At 30.8% G+C, this 13146-nt stretch overlaps 2 protein-coding genes across 3 annotated transcripts in view; both read left to right on the top strand.

Moving 5' to 3' along the window:
* The window catches only part of LOC143076133 (mediator of RNA polymerase II transcription subunit 15-like), a 294855-nt gene that overhangs the window by 139443 nt on the left and 142266 nt on the right, over window positions 1-13146 (top strand). The gene's annotated exons all lie outside the window — the stretch shown is intronic.
* Window positions 1-13146, top strand: part of LOC143076134 (somatomedin-B and thrombospondin type-1 domain-containing protein-like) — a 43480-nt gene that overhangs the window by 18775 nt on the left and 11559 nt on the right. The gene's annotated exons all lie outside the window — the stretch shown is intronic.

Here is a 13146-nt window from a genome sequence, read left to right as displayed (position 1 = left end):
GTTATTTCATTACAATTATTATTTGCTATAGACACTGTTGGAAAGGAGATGGGGAAAATTTCATTAAAAACTTATTGAACTGTATGCAACTTCACACTTTAATAGTCTGAAGCATAAAGATGTAATTGAATGTTTTGAACACATGATGGGCTGAATTCAACTTCATAACCTATTGAAAAAATAATATTAAAAGAAAACCCTTGATACTATTTATACAACAGATATTGCTTTTAAGCATAAGTTCGTATTTGATGCTGGAGACCATTGTGGTGTATCAAAGAAACATACTTCAATATGTTATGTTGGCAGATCTTTTGGTTTCTGTAATAGGAAATATATATTTGGTTAGATTAAATGAATTTAGATCTTGTAGCTAACCAGTTATATTAAGCTAAAATCTCATTACACACAACTAACTTAATAAGCTGTATTGTGACTAAATGATGTAAAGCCATGTTTAGGTTCTTATTAGATTTACTGGACATTTGATTAATAATTATTAACACAAAGTTATTTATTAAGTTTTGTGAAAATTTATACCCAAAATCAAAATCTTTAAATAATGTTAAATAATTAGTTCATACACCTTTTATTAAAATAATATTAGCCTTAAAAGACTACATTCACTATAGCTAAGAAACATTAATTATTTTTACATCCCTACATGTCTTTGAACTTCTTTATTTATACAGGATCAGCTGAGTTAAGCATTTCTGGTCTGTTTTAACCTCACTGTTTTGTATTTGTCATTCTGGCTTATCAGATGATTCAGTAAAGTTCAGTTCCATTCATCTACAAACACATCTGTTCATTAGAATCTAAAGTGTAGTTAAATTATTGCCCCATTTGTGAATAAAGTTGTGGTTGGATGATAACCAATAATCCAGTGTAATTCTTTTAAAAATGGAAGACAATGGAAATGACAGCTAATGGTTCTATTTACTATTCTATATAAATTATATGCAGATACCATAACCCTCCCTTAAAATATGGGATGGTAGTGTAGAGCTTGTACAAGACATGACATGGCTAAATAATAAATTAGACAAGAATTAATAGCTATCTCCTTGGGCTTTTGAATTGATATTTTATTACCAGTTTTAGCTACTGGACATAGAGAATGGGTGTAGTATGAAAGTTGATACTAAATCTTAAAACTTATGTGAATCTCTTGACAGGTCATTTCTTTAAGTTAAACTTTTAATTTCCCAATAAAAAAGTTATAGATGATGACCCAAACTTTGGTATCAGTTTTATGACCTTTGAATAACTATATGTGACCTTTGAATAACTATATGTGAAATCTGTTGAAGGACAATAACCTTTTTAGTGTGGTCAAATTTTAAAAGGCATAAAAATTGTAAGATTGTAGTCAGAAGATTTTCAGCTTGCAGAGGTTATTTGTAATTGACTGTGCAGTAATAGATAAGAACAGTAAACTCCCTCATACATCTCCTTTTATTCATATATTCAAATCTTGTGTTGTGCTTTTCAAGCATTGTCCATGTTTAGAAGAGTAATAGCAATAGTGAGTTATATTCATTTCAGAATATGAAATATCTACAGAACACAATAAATGGCACAATAAGCACTATCAAGTTTTTGTTCACTTTCAATTAGTTCAATTTTGCAAACATAATAAAAAAAAAGAAGAAAAAAAAGGCACCATTTAAAACTCAGATTACTCTTAAAATATGAATTTCTATTTATAAGGTCATGTTAAAAGTCTTAACATCTTCAGCACCATCTCTGTGGATGTATTTTCACTACGGGGACTACCAATGCTTATATCCCCAAACTCAGCAAAAATCACACAATATTCATTGGTTAAATGAAGTATAATCGTTGTTAAGTTGATAATATATGCGACAGCGGAAGTAAGGTGTCGTAAAATGTAGTATTGTTAAGTTGATAATTTTGGCCACATCGGAAGAAAGGTGTCTGTTGTAAAATGTAGCATTGTTAAGTTGATGATATTGGTGACATCCGAAGTAAGGTGTCTCATCTGTTATAAGTAACATAAGATAACCTTTTGATAGCCCATAATTATATAATCAATGGTTGTTACCAACTCAAACAGGATTATCACTTCTTTGCATATTATACAAAAGAAGTGAAGCTTTATTATCATGTTTTGAAAGGAGGATTATGCAGAGAATTTTACTGGATAAGATAAAAATATTTATTTAGGAGTTTTTAAATAATATTTGTGAATTGAATTGAAATTTTTCACATGCCACTGATTTTAAGATTTGTTGATATAGCAAGTTTGAAATTAAATTTGAAATTTTGCATTAATTTATGATCAATATATCATTCCAATGTCTGTCATTGGCATGATTTACTTTTGCATTTTCATAAATTTTGTCATTAAGTTGCAAATGCTTTTCCTTTCATTTGAAAAAGGGTCCCAATAAAATTTGCTATACTGAAAAATTAATACCCTATTAATCTTGGAAGAAAAAGAGGTATAAAGTGAAATGTCTGTAAAATTGGTTGTTGGTAATTGTCATATAGATTGTTAAATGTACTTTTTAATGAAAAAGTCAATATCAGACAAGCTTTTTTTTAATAACTCTTCATTCAAAACCTTCTTCAACTAATTTCTTTGAAAGAGATGAAAATCTATTTAATGTAAAAATGTATTAAATTAAAAAGTCAACAAAAATTATTGTAAGCCATGAATCACAGACATTGTCCTGCCTGATGGGAAAATTGATTGGAAAATGGGTTTTTGAGATTGGGTTATGAATTGCATCGTTTGGTTTAATGCGTTGCTTCGATTTATGTTATCCTGTTAAGTGTCATTAAAAAGTGTTTCTTTTTTTCAAGAAACTTTTTTAATTTCAAAATTGTTCTGTGCGTGGTGCATTCATGGTACACATTACATTTTCTTCAGGTAATTAGAAAGGAAAGACAGTAGCATATTAAAAGAAAAAAATTAATAAAGGGGCTTCATATATAAACCCAATACTATTATTATCTAATTTTGATAGTATGATTTTAATGTTGCAGGCCAGATCAAAAACAGTGGTTAAACAAAGTTAAATTGGATCAGAAGTTTTTATAAATTTCCACTTCATTCTCAACTCCCATTGCTATTGACTATAGGACTGTCAGTTTTTTGTGCTGAAGGAACTTGTTCACATCATTTGCTATGCTCTCTCTTAACCACAATGATATTCTGCTTAAATTAGTGTAAAAACCCCAACAATCAATCATGATTTTGAGGATTGAATGTTTGTACTATACAGCAATATAGCCAACCAATTTTCTACCTGGCTTTCATTCAATATCTGATCTCATACAAGCCCCTATAGTACTTTGTCATAAACCTATGCAGATTTCTCACTTTTCAAGGTGTTCTGTGTGAAATATACATGATCAGGATAATTTACCACTTGAGAGATGAAAGAAAAGCCCAGGTATAAAATAGATATGAGGATAATTATAACCTATTACAGATCTCAAGTGATGATCTTTGTTAATTGGAGCAGAGAAACTCAACAGTTAGTTCAAGCTGTTAATGATTGAATATTTCTTTTTTATATTGATCAGATGCTTGTGTGTGGAATCCTCAGATTTGTATACACTTCAGTAATTTACTTTTTTATCCCAATTAAATTGGAACTGAGGTGGGAGCAGAGCCATCCAGACACATCTAAAATTATATTTTACCTAACAATCTCACCACTTTATGTGAATAGAAAAATTGGATCCTTTTGTAAGTTGACTGCATATGAGGGAATGCAGTTGGTATGGGGTGTGCGGGAGCAGAGTGCACTACCATCTGAACACATCTAAACTTAAATGTATGCCTTGTCAAGATTTCATGTTAGTTGAAACTTAAATCTTAAAAGGAAAATAGAAAAAAAAAATTGGTGCACATCGTTCCTTTTATGATGAATATTTGATGCTGGAAAATTTAGAATTCAAACTAAGTTTAACGTGTAAATATTAAAGATTAGTAACTACTGTTTTTCATTTTTGCCGTAATTTGTTCTGCAAAATCTGAAGACATTAATCTAATTATATCTGACTCGGACTGTAATAGAACACTGATTTACATGTAATGAATTTAGATGAACCTGATTTACTTTTGAGATTTCCCCTATAATTTGTACAATTAATCAAAAACCTTTGAGATTAGCCTGTGATATGTCCAAATTGATTAGGAAGAGAATCATTTGTCACCAGAGACATGCAATGACCACCCTTAGTTATGATAGATTGTTTAATGATATGAGCTGTTGGTCATTAGTTACACCATGGTACTGTTAATTAGTACCTAAATTATTGAGATAGGTCTCAGGATAAATGAAGAATAGACTAGCTAATCAGAAGTTGCAAGACAGTATTAGCTAAGTATTATGTTATTAACAACTCAACATAGAGGTCGTAAAAAAAATTGTTTTCAGACATTTTCATTGCATCTGCTTGTTTTTTTCAGAGGCTAATTAAGCAAATCAAATAGATTAATTAAAAACATTTCAACTGGATATATTTTATCACTCTTCAAGTTGACCAAGGCTGCTGAAACTGTTGTAAAATAAATGAAAAGTGAAATTGGAGAATAAGAAGGGGAGACATATAGTCACTTGTTTTTGGTGTACCTGTATTTCTAAGTTTGATTCTGTTGGTGTTTAATAAATATATAATTAAGACTAACTATTCATATTGAAATTCAATAGCTGATTTCCCCCCACTAAGTTGGGATTGGCAAGATAGATTTTGACGTATGGTTTAGGCACAGTCATGTCTCATAATAAAGAAGGTATGTTGACCAGTAGATGTACCATGGTTTTTTTTGCGTTTCAATTGGTTGCTGTCTCATGGACACTGAGTCCCAATCTATCCTTTTAGTCATACTAATCATATTTTTTACAAAAGTTTCAGCAATAAGACTAAGACGTGAGTATTGAACATACCAAAATACAGTAAATGTATGTAGATCGCTTCAAACATTTACCTCTAACTATCCTTGCATTACAACAGTACAAATTTGTAATTTATATTCCTTGTTATAGATTTTTATTTTTTGGCTATATTCAATTATATCTTTAGATAAGCTGTTTAATTGTAATATTTAATTTAATTCCTGTTAGATTTATACCTTTGCTTAAAAATAGGTGGCATTATAGAAAATACTCCAAATTTTTTGGCACAAAATGTAATCGAAAAATCATAAAATTGAAATTGACTTTTATATTGTCAGTTCTTAGTTGATTTTTATTAGTCATTATTTTTTATGAAACCAGGAAAGATTGCCCTTTTTGTGAAAAGTATGCAATCTTTGATGATTATTACATGGTCTATTAACTTGATGAAGTTTCCTAGCAACCATTTGTTCATTGACAGTATGTATGCTACAGACTACTACACCTTCTCATGTATTCTCAGGGTGGATGCAAAAGTGAAGTTTACTGATCAAGTGTATTTTCATCTGAATATAAAGCGGTCAGTTGTCTTACATTGACAAAGCTGAAAGATGTCAATGAAAAAAACTAAATATGTTTATGCTCAATTAACATACAACTATAGAGTAAAAGTAAATGTGATCTATTGAGGAGGGCTTCCTGGATACCCCTGCTGATGTTAGTGAATTATACTATTGTCCAAAGATTACATTTACCTCATTTCATATTCCTCCCCTACTTAATTAATTCAAGTCTGTGTTGAATGGGTGTAAAGATAAAGTAAAATGTGAGTCAAAGGTAAAAACTTAGTTTAAGATTATCACAAAAATTAGGGGTCATCTCAAAATATCTCAAGATGTGGTAGGTTTAGATATCCTTTTTAGTGGGTATTCTGAAGTATGGTCTGTATACTTGAAAAGTTTGTAGACATAAGAAAACACATTATTTATTTTATATATAATTAGTGGTGTTTAAATGGTCTTCATTTACCCTGAAGTTAAGGGTTGGGTTGTGTTAAGGCAAAGGGGTAGGGTAATGTGTGAATTAAGACCTTTATAGGTAGGGGAGATTATGTCAAGAAGCTTCCTGTACCCTTATTAGAACTTCACAATTTCAGTTTAATTGACATTTGAGAGACTGGAACACTTTACTGATCATTAGTTCATTAAAGATAATCTTCATTTACTTAAGGAAATGTTGTATGTTGAAACATTTAAATTTACTAACAATTCATTTGCTGATTCACATTATATTCCATTGATATGAGATTCACAGGTGTGCATTATATATATCTTTTAAAATATATTTTGTCAGCTGTCAAATTCAATAATACTTATTTAATTTATATTTGTAAGAAAATATGCTAACCAGGTGGAGAAAAAATAATTTGCTTCTCACAATTAGTGCAAGATCTTTTTAAAATATGGGTCCCTTTAAAAAAAGAAACTCTTGCACAATGCATATATTGTATAGAGATTGTGCATAAACTGACATTTCTTGTTGATTTACGACTTGGGTGCAAGGGACATCATGTTATGTCAATGAAATTTTCATTCATCCAGTTTTCTTTAATTGCAACATTTTAAAGAAAAAAGGTCTCATTTGTTTAGATCTGTAGATATTATCAGTGAGGTATATAGCTATCGTGACAGCCACTATGTTTGATACTGTTTTCATCCAATACATATCAGAAAAAATCTAATACAACCCAACATGTTTGATTATCTAAGATAGCATTGTGGTTAAATGAACCATAAAATCATTTGAATAGTTTGCCATTCTACCAATTTACTGTATTTTTTATGTAGGTCAGGTTTAATCAGTTAATTACAAGCAGATCATTTACTAAGAGCAATGTCTTGAAATGTAATGAGGGGGTGGAAGGTGGAAGTCATTTGGCTTTTGCACAAAACTTAAGTGGGAAATAATAGTAAGGCCAATAACGCTATATTTTATATTAACCAGTAAAATTATTGTTGTTCTTGATAGAGGACAGAAGATAAGATCAGATCTTAGGATGTTCTATTTTAGGTGAATTAACAGTAATTGTTCCAACAAAAGTAGAAATCCAGTTGTAATTTATGTAACATCACACACACAATGTCAGTATACAGGGCAATCACAGCAATAAAAAGTACACCAAATGTCAGTAAACTGGCCGATCACAGCAATAAATAGTACAACTAATATCAGTAAACAGGAACATCACAGCAATGAAAAGTAATGCACCCAATGTCAGTAAAGTGAGACATCACAGCAATAAATAGTACACCTAATATTAGTTAAGTCGGACATCACAGTAATAAATAGTACACTCAATGTCAAGTAAACAGGAACATCACAGCAAAGAAAAGTACTGCACCCAATGTCAATAAAGTGGGACAATTAACAGCAATGAAAAGTACTGCACCCAATGTTAATAAAGTGGTACATAACAGCAATGAAAAGTACTGCACTCAATGTTAATAAAGTGGGACATAACAGCAATGAAAAGTACTGCACCCAATGTTAATAAACAGGGACATCACAGCAATGAAAAGTACTGCACCCAATGTTAATAAAGTGGGACATAACAGCAATGAAAAGTACTGCACCCAATGTTAATAAAGTGGGACAATTAACAGCAATGAAAAGTACTGCACCCAATGTTAATAAAGTGGGACATAACAGCAATGATTAGTACTGCACCCAATGTTAATAAAGTGGGACATAACAGCAATGAAAAGTACTGCACCCAATGTAAATAAAGTGGGACATAACAGCAATGAAAAGTACTGCACCCAATGTCTGTAAAGTGGGACATCACAGCAATGAAAATTACTGCACCCAATGTCTGTAAAGTGGGACATCACAGCAATGAAAAGTACTGCACCCAATGTTAATAAAGTGAGACACAACAGCAATGAAAATTACTGCACCCAATGTTTGTAAAGTGGGACATCACAGCAACGAAAAGTAATACACCCAATGTTAGTAAACAGGGACATCACAGCAATAGATAACTGAATGTCACTATCATTGTATACGCAAACTTCCCAGAACAGTTGGTTGTCCACCATTTTCTACTTAAAAAAATCAGCCTGTACCATCTCAGGAATAATGACAGTTGTTATCCATTCGTTTGATGTGTTTGAGCTCTTGATTTTGTCATTTGTTAATGGACTTTCCGTTTTGAATTTTCCCCATGGTTCAGTATTTTTGTGATTTTACTTCTGACTATTTAAATATCTTCTGCTTTTACAAGTGGTAGTAATCTGCTGAGGATAGAAATTTAATTGAAAAAGTTGTGACTAGTCTCAGCCACAATAAAAGTAAGATTATTGAAAGAGATCACTGATAAATATTTGTCAGGGTGCTTTACAAAGATTCAATAACATACAGAGGGAAAACCAAACTATAAACACAAGGCTTTTTTTGTACACACTATGGTGCATTTATATATCCATACCATCACATAAAAATGGCATCTTTGGGATGGATAAATCAGGGATTTGATCTGAGTCTTTAGAAATAAACAAGGAAACAGGTTGTTCATATTTCAGTCAAAACAAACACATAATGACACCATTCTTTTGCACCCTTATGAAAATTAAGGATCTTTTTATTGGCTAACCTTATTTGTGGAATGAAAGTTAAAATTTTATTGTAACATATTTTACTTTTATGCATGTATTTATGATAATATTTGACCATAAAAACAACAAAGATCTCAGTATTTTTATTATGTACTTTAATATCATTAAAGGAAATTTTAATATCCTGCCAGATGCACATCATAAATTTTGGACAACTAAAAGGTGTGTTTATGATGATTGTATTAACTGCTTTGTTAAATTTGAATATAATTTGCTTTATAAAATAAAGGAATAAATTAGCTGTTATTTTCATTAAGTTTTAGTGTCTGTTAATGATATTAAGTATTCATAATAGTTAAAGGTTGGAAACAGGCTTAGATTGATTTCATTGTCAAGTTTTCATTAAATGAGATGTAAGAGGGGACTTTATCAAGCAGATTTTCATGACAGCTTTTTTTTTTTGGCAAATTATTGGACTGAAAAGAAGTGTACTCAGAAAGATGTTAGGATTATTTAGTTCCCATATTTACCTGAATTGTGGTCAAACTAAAACTTGTGCTGCAAGTTCATACCTGTTCAGCCAATATAGTAGAAGTGTACATGTACATGTATTACATAATAGAAATTTAAGGATTTGAAAAATAAGGATCCATCATAAACAAGATGATTTGTGCTATAATTGAGAGCAAATGCTTGCTTTCAAAACAGTTTAAAGAAAATCAGTTAACCCAAAAAATAGCATGTAATCTGAATTTGTCACAGTTCTACCTTACATTAAGGTTTGTTGAGACATGTCCCTGTAAGGACACCCTATCTGAAGACCATTTGTTTTATGAAATGATGGGTAAATATCATAAACCTGTCAATTAATTGATATTGGGTAGGTGTGAAGTACTGGTAATTACCTCCTGGTGATGTAATTAGTTTACCTGTCCAGCACCTGGTTACACCTGTAAACTTGTCAGGTGGACAATCTGATAGCTCAGTTGTTTGCATACTAAAAATGCAGTGATTCGAGAGAATTCAACATGCACAGTAGAACATTCCTACATTTGTCAGATTCTTTATGAAAGCGACTGCCAAAATGATATAATCACACGGCAAACATTTAATTTGCAAAATTAACATTCCTAGAAACATTTATATATCATTGAGGGGGAAATGAAATTGAACTTGTATACAAATGTCATGAGATATCTGATTCTTTAGTGAATTTTCCTGTGCATAATAGATTGTAAATAGTTGTAACCCTGTTATAATAGATCTCCAGATTTATACTTTTTCTTTTTATTTTGTTTTTAAATTTCACTTTTGCTAAAGAATTTTAACTCTTTTTTTTTTAAATACTTCAAAAGTTTCACAACTAATTTTGTTCTTTAATGAAACAAATCTATTTTAAGCTGTCTACCGATAGTAAATGGAGTCTCTCTGATAAATTCTGTTGTTAAATTCTGCTGAATCCGACTAATTCTTACTTGTAATTTAGTCTTTTCAGTAATTTGGAAAAAAACAGAAATCATAGAAAAAGATATATACTGGTATAAAAAAAATGAAAAATGAAATACTTATGATAACCATACTAGCTATAGTGGATATTATGCCATTGCATATAAATAATTCAGTACAATACTTGAAGTCCTTTGATCATAACACTTTTCATTAAAAATTGAGGTAAATTGTTGAGACTCCAGTGTGCACGATTCCTGCTTAAATTATTAATGAATATTTCTCAGAAACAAAACGTTAAAACAGAACATTCACATCAAATAGAAGTGAAAAATATGGATTGTGTTTGAATTGTTATGCAAGAACTGTGAAAATAAATATTAAAAGCTTGAGATTCCAAAAGAGATACTTCAAAGAATTTAAAGAAATATTGAAACTGCAATTCTCTAGAGAAACAAATTGTAAAAGACTCCTAGTAACTTGAAAGTTTATTTGGATTTGACTGAACTAATAAACAAAGGAATCTTAAAGAAAAAAACCTGGTTTAAAAAAGTTTCCAATAAGCATTTATGCTTTACATTTGTTGTCCAACACCATTATTTCAGCAACTGAACAGAAAATTGTCAGTCAAAGTGTTGTTTGTTTTTTGGTTTTGATTCCTTAAGTATATTGTGTGGTTTAATGTTATCTTTTTATCCCTGACCATTTTTATACTGAGCAGAAAATTCCCACAGCCATTTGATGGCTAAAGTCAAATTCATCACTCAGTATGATTGCTTGGTAATATCACAGCCATTGGATGGCTAAAGTCAAAGTCATCACTCAGTATGATTGCTTGGTAATATCACAGCCATTGGATGGCTAAAGTCAAAGTCATCACTCAGTATGATTGCTAGGTAATATCACAGCCATTGGATGGCTAAAGTCAAAGTCATCACTCAGTATGATTGCTTGGTAATATCACAGCCATTGGATGGCTAAAGTCAAAGTCATCACTCAGTATGATTGCTTGGTAATATCACAGCCATTGGATGGCTAAAGTCAAAGTCATCACTCAGTATGATTGCTTGGTAATATCACAGCCATTGGATGGCTAAAGTCAAAGTCATCACTCAGTATGATTGCTTGGTAATATCACAGCCATTGGATGGCTAAAGTCAAAGTCATCACTCAGTATGATTGCTTGGTAATATCACAGCCATTGGATGGCTAAAGTCAAAGTCATCACTCAGTATGATTGCTTGGTAATATCACAGCCATTGGATGGCTAAAGTCAAAGTCATCACTCAGTATGATTGCTTGGCAATATCAGATACAAGAACCAGTATTAATCGGTCTATACCTTGACTAACTGGTATATATCTTGTAAAACTTCACTCCAGTGATAAATAGTTTAAATATCGTTAACAGTGATTTATAGTTTCTTAGCTGAACAAAATCACTTTTAAATTGTAACCTTATTTAGACAATTTAAATAATTGACTTGTATTAATGTTAAAAGTAAGGATATTTTTTTCTACTTTGAAGGTTAAGTTTGTTTCAAAAGCAAAACCACACCAAAAAATTTAAACATTTTAAGTAGTTAAAACACTCACATCATATTTTGAAAATTTAATTGAGCTATCTGGTGTTATCTTTGAAAAAAAAAGGAAAAAGTTTTCATAATGAAGAAATATGTTTAACTGAACACATACTGGACATGCTTTGTCCCTAGTATGTTTGTGTACCGTCAGTGTAGGTCATGTGGGTGATAGTTGGAAATGATGGCATTTACCTTAATTTTTTTAAGATAAGCTGACAGTTTGTCATGTTATTAATTAGTGTACTGTATAGACTTGCATATAGAGGTTGTGAATAATTTAACACAATTTGATTAAAAGATAAAAGAAAATATTGACTTATTACAGGAAATTATTAGAAAGAATTCATCAATGTATTATTAGTTTGGAAAATTATATGGACTAAAATGAAGCCATTAAAATCGCTTTTATGCAGCAATTGTAAACCTAAACTGAAAGCAACCTTAGTTTAGATGCTGTATCAGCCATATTGAAGAGAGATGAATCTAAAATATCCTCTCTTTTTTTCGTAGATTGTTTTTCATTACATGAGCTGAACTGAATTCCTTTAACAGCTGTAATTGTTACATATTAAGTAAATGTCACTAACTACATAGATTAAAGACACTCAAATATTTAAAAAAAAAACAAATTGTAAGAGCTGGCTGCATACTCAAGAAAAGAGAGTAATAGATAAATGATTCGGTTTAGACCAGGGTATTTTAATGATCTAATATTAAACTTGTTTTTATTTATTTCCCACTAGATAAATGAATAGGATAAGAGTTGAAACATTTTTTTTTTCAACAGACAGTCTAAGATATTGCACCTGAAGTATTGTTACAAAAAACTAATGAGCCAAACGCTACTTGTTTTTGATTGATGTGTCTCATTCCAACTTAATCTTAGCTGCATATTTAAGTTGGTAACTTGCACAGTCATAAACATGTACTCTTAGGGAGACAGACTACTTGATAACAGTAATCCTGAGGAAACAGCTACGTCATATTTTGTATAAACTTTTTAAAATAACAAATGATGGCCACAATAGTTATCAAAGGTACCAGGATTATAATTTAGTACGCCAGACGCGCATTTCATCTACATAAGGCTCATCAGTGACGCGCTCATCATATCAAAATATTAATAAAGCCAAAACAGGTACAAAGTTGAAGAGCATTGAGGATCCAAAATTTTAAAAGTCGTGCCAAATACGGCTAAGGTAATTTATGTCTGGGATAAGAAAATCACAAATTGTCTTTGCTTAGAAATTGAAATTTTAGTTGTTTGGCTAATTTTTATATGGCTAAAAGTGTAATGTTTTTAAAGCTTTTAAAAACTTGTCTATAATAACCTTCAAAAGTCCAACAAGACCACAGGCTAAAAGCAGGCTATTAAATGGATTTTTATGAATGTAAACATTAAACCCATGACAATGGTAAAGTATATTGTAGACATATAAATCCCTGTTTTCATGTGTGTTGGAATATTAATGAAAGATTTAAGATCATATATGGAAAATATAAAATAGGGTAGAGTACAAAGAAGACATAAACAGATTTAAAAGGTCAGAAAAATGATAAAAGGCAAGACAGACGATAGCCCAATTTGTCAGGACCCTTTACCCACCGTTCTCTTTTATGTGAAAGA

Source organism: Mytilus galloprovincialis, chromosome 5, assembly GCF_965363235.1.
Source record: "Mytilus galloprovincialis chromosome 5, xbMytGall1.hap1.1, whole genome shotgun sequence".
Classification (NCBI taxonomy): domain Eukaryota; kingdom Metazoa; phylum Mollusca; class Bivalvia; order Mytilida; family Mytilidae; genus Mytilus; species Mytilus galloprovincialis.
Note: the sequence above shows the minus strand (reverse complement) of the source record. Positions and strands in the feature narration are given on the sequence as shown.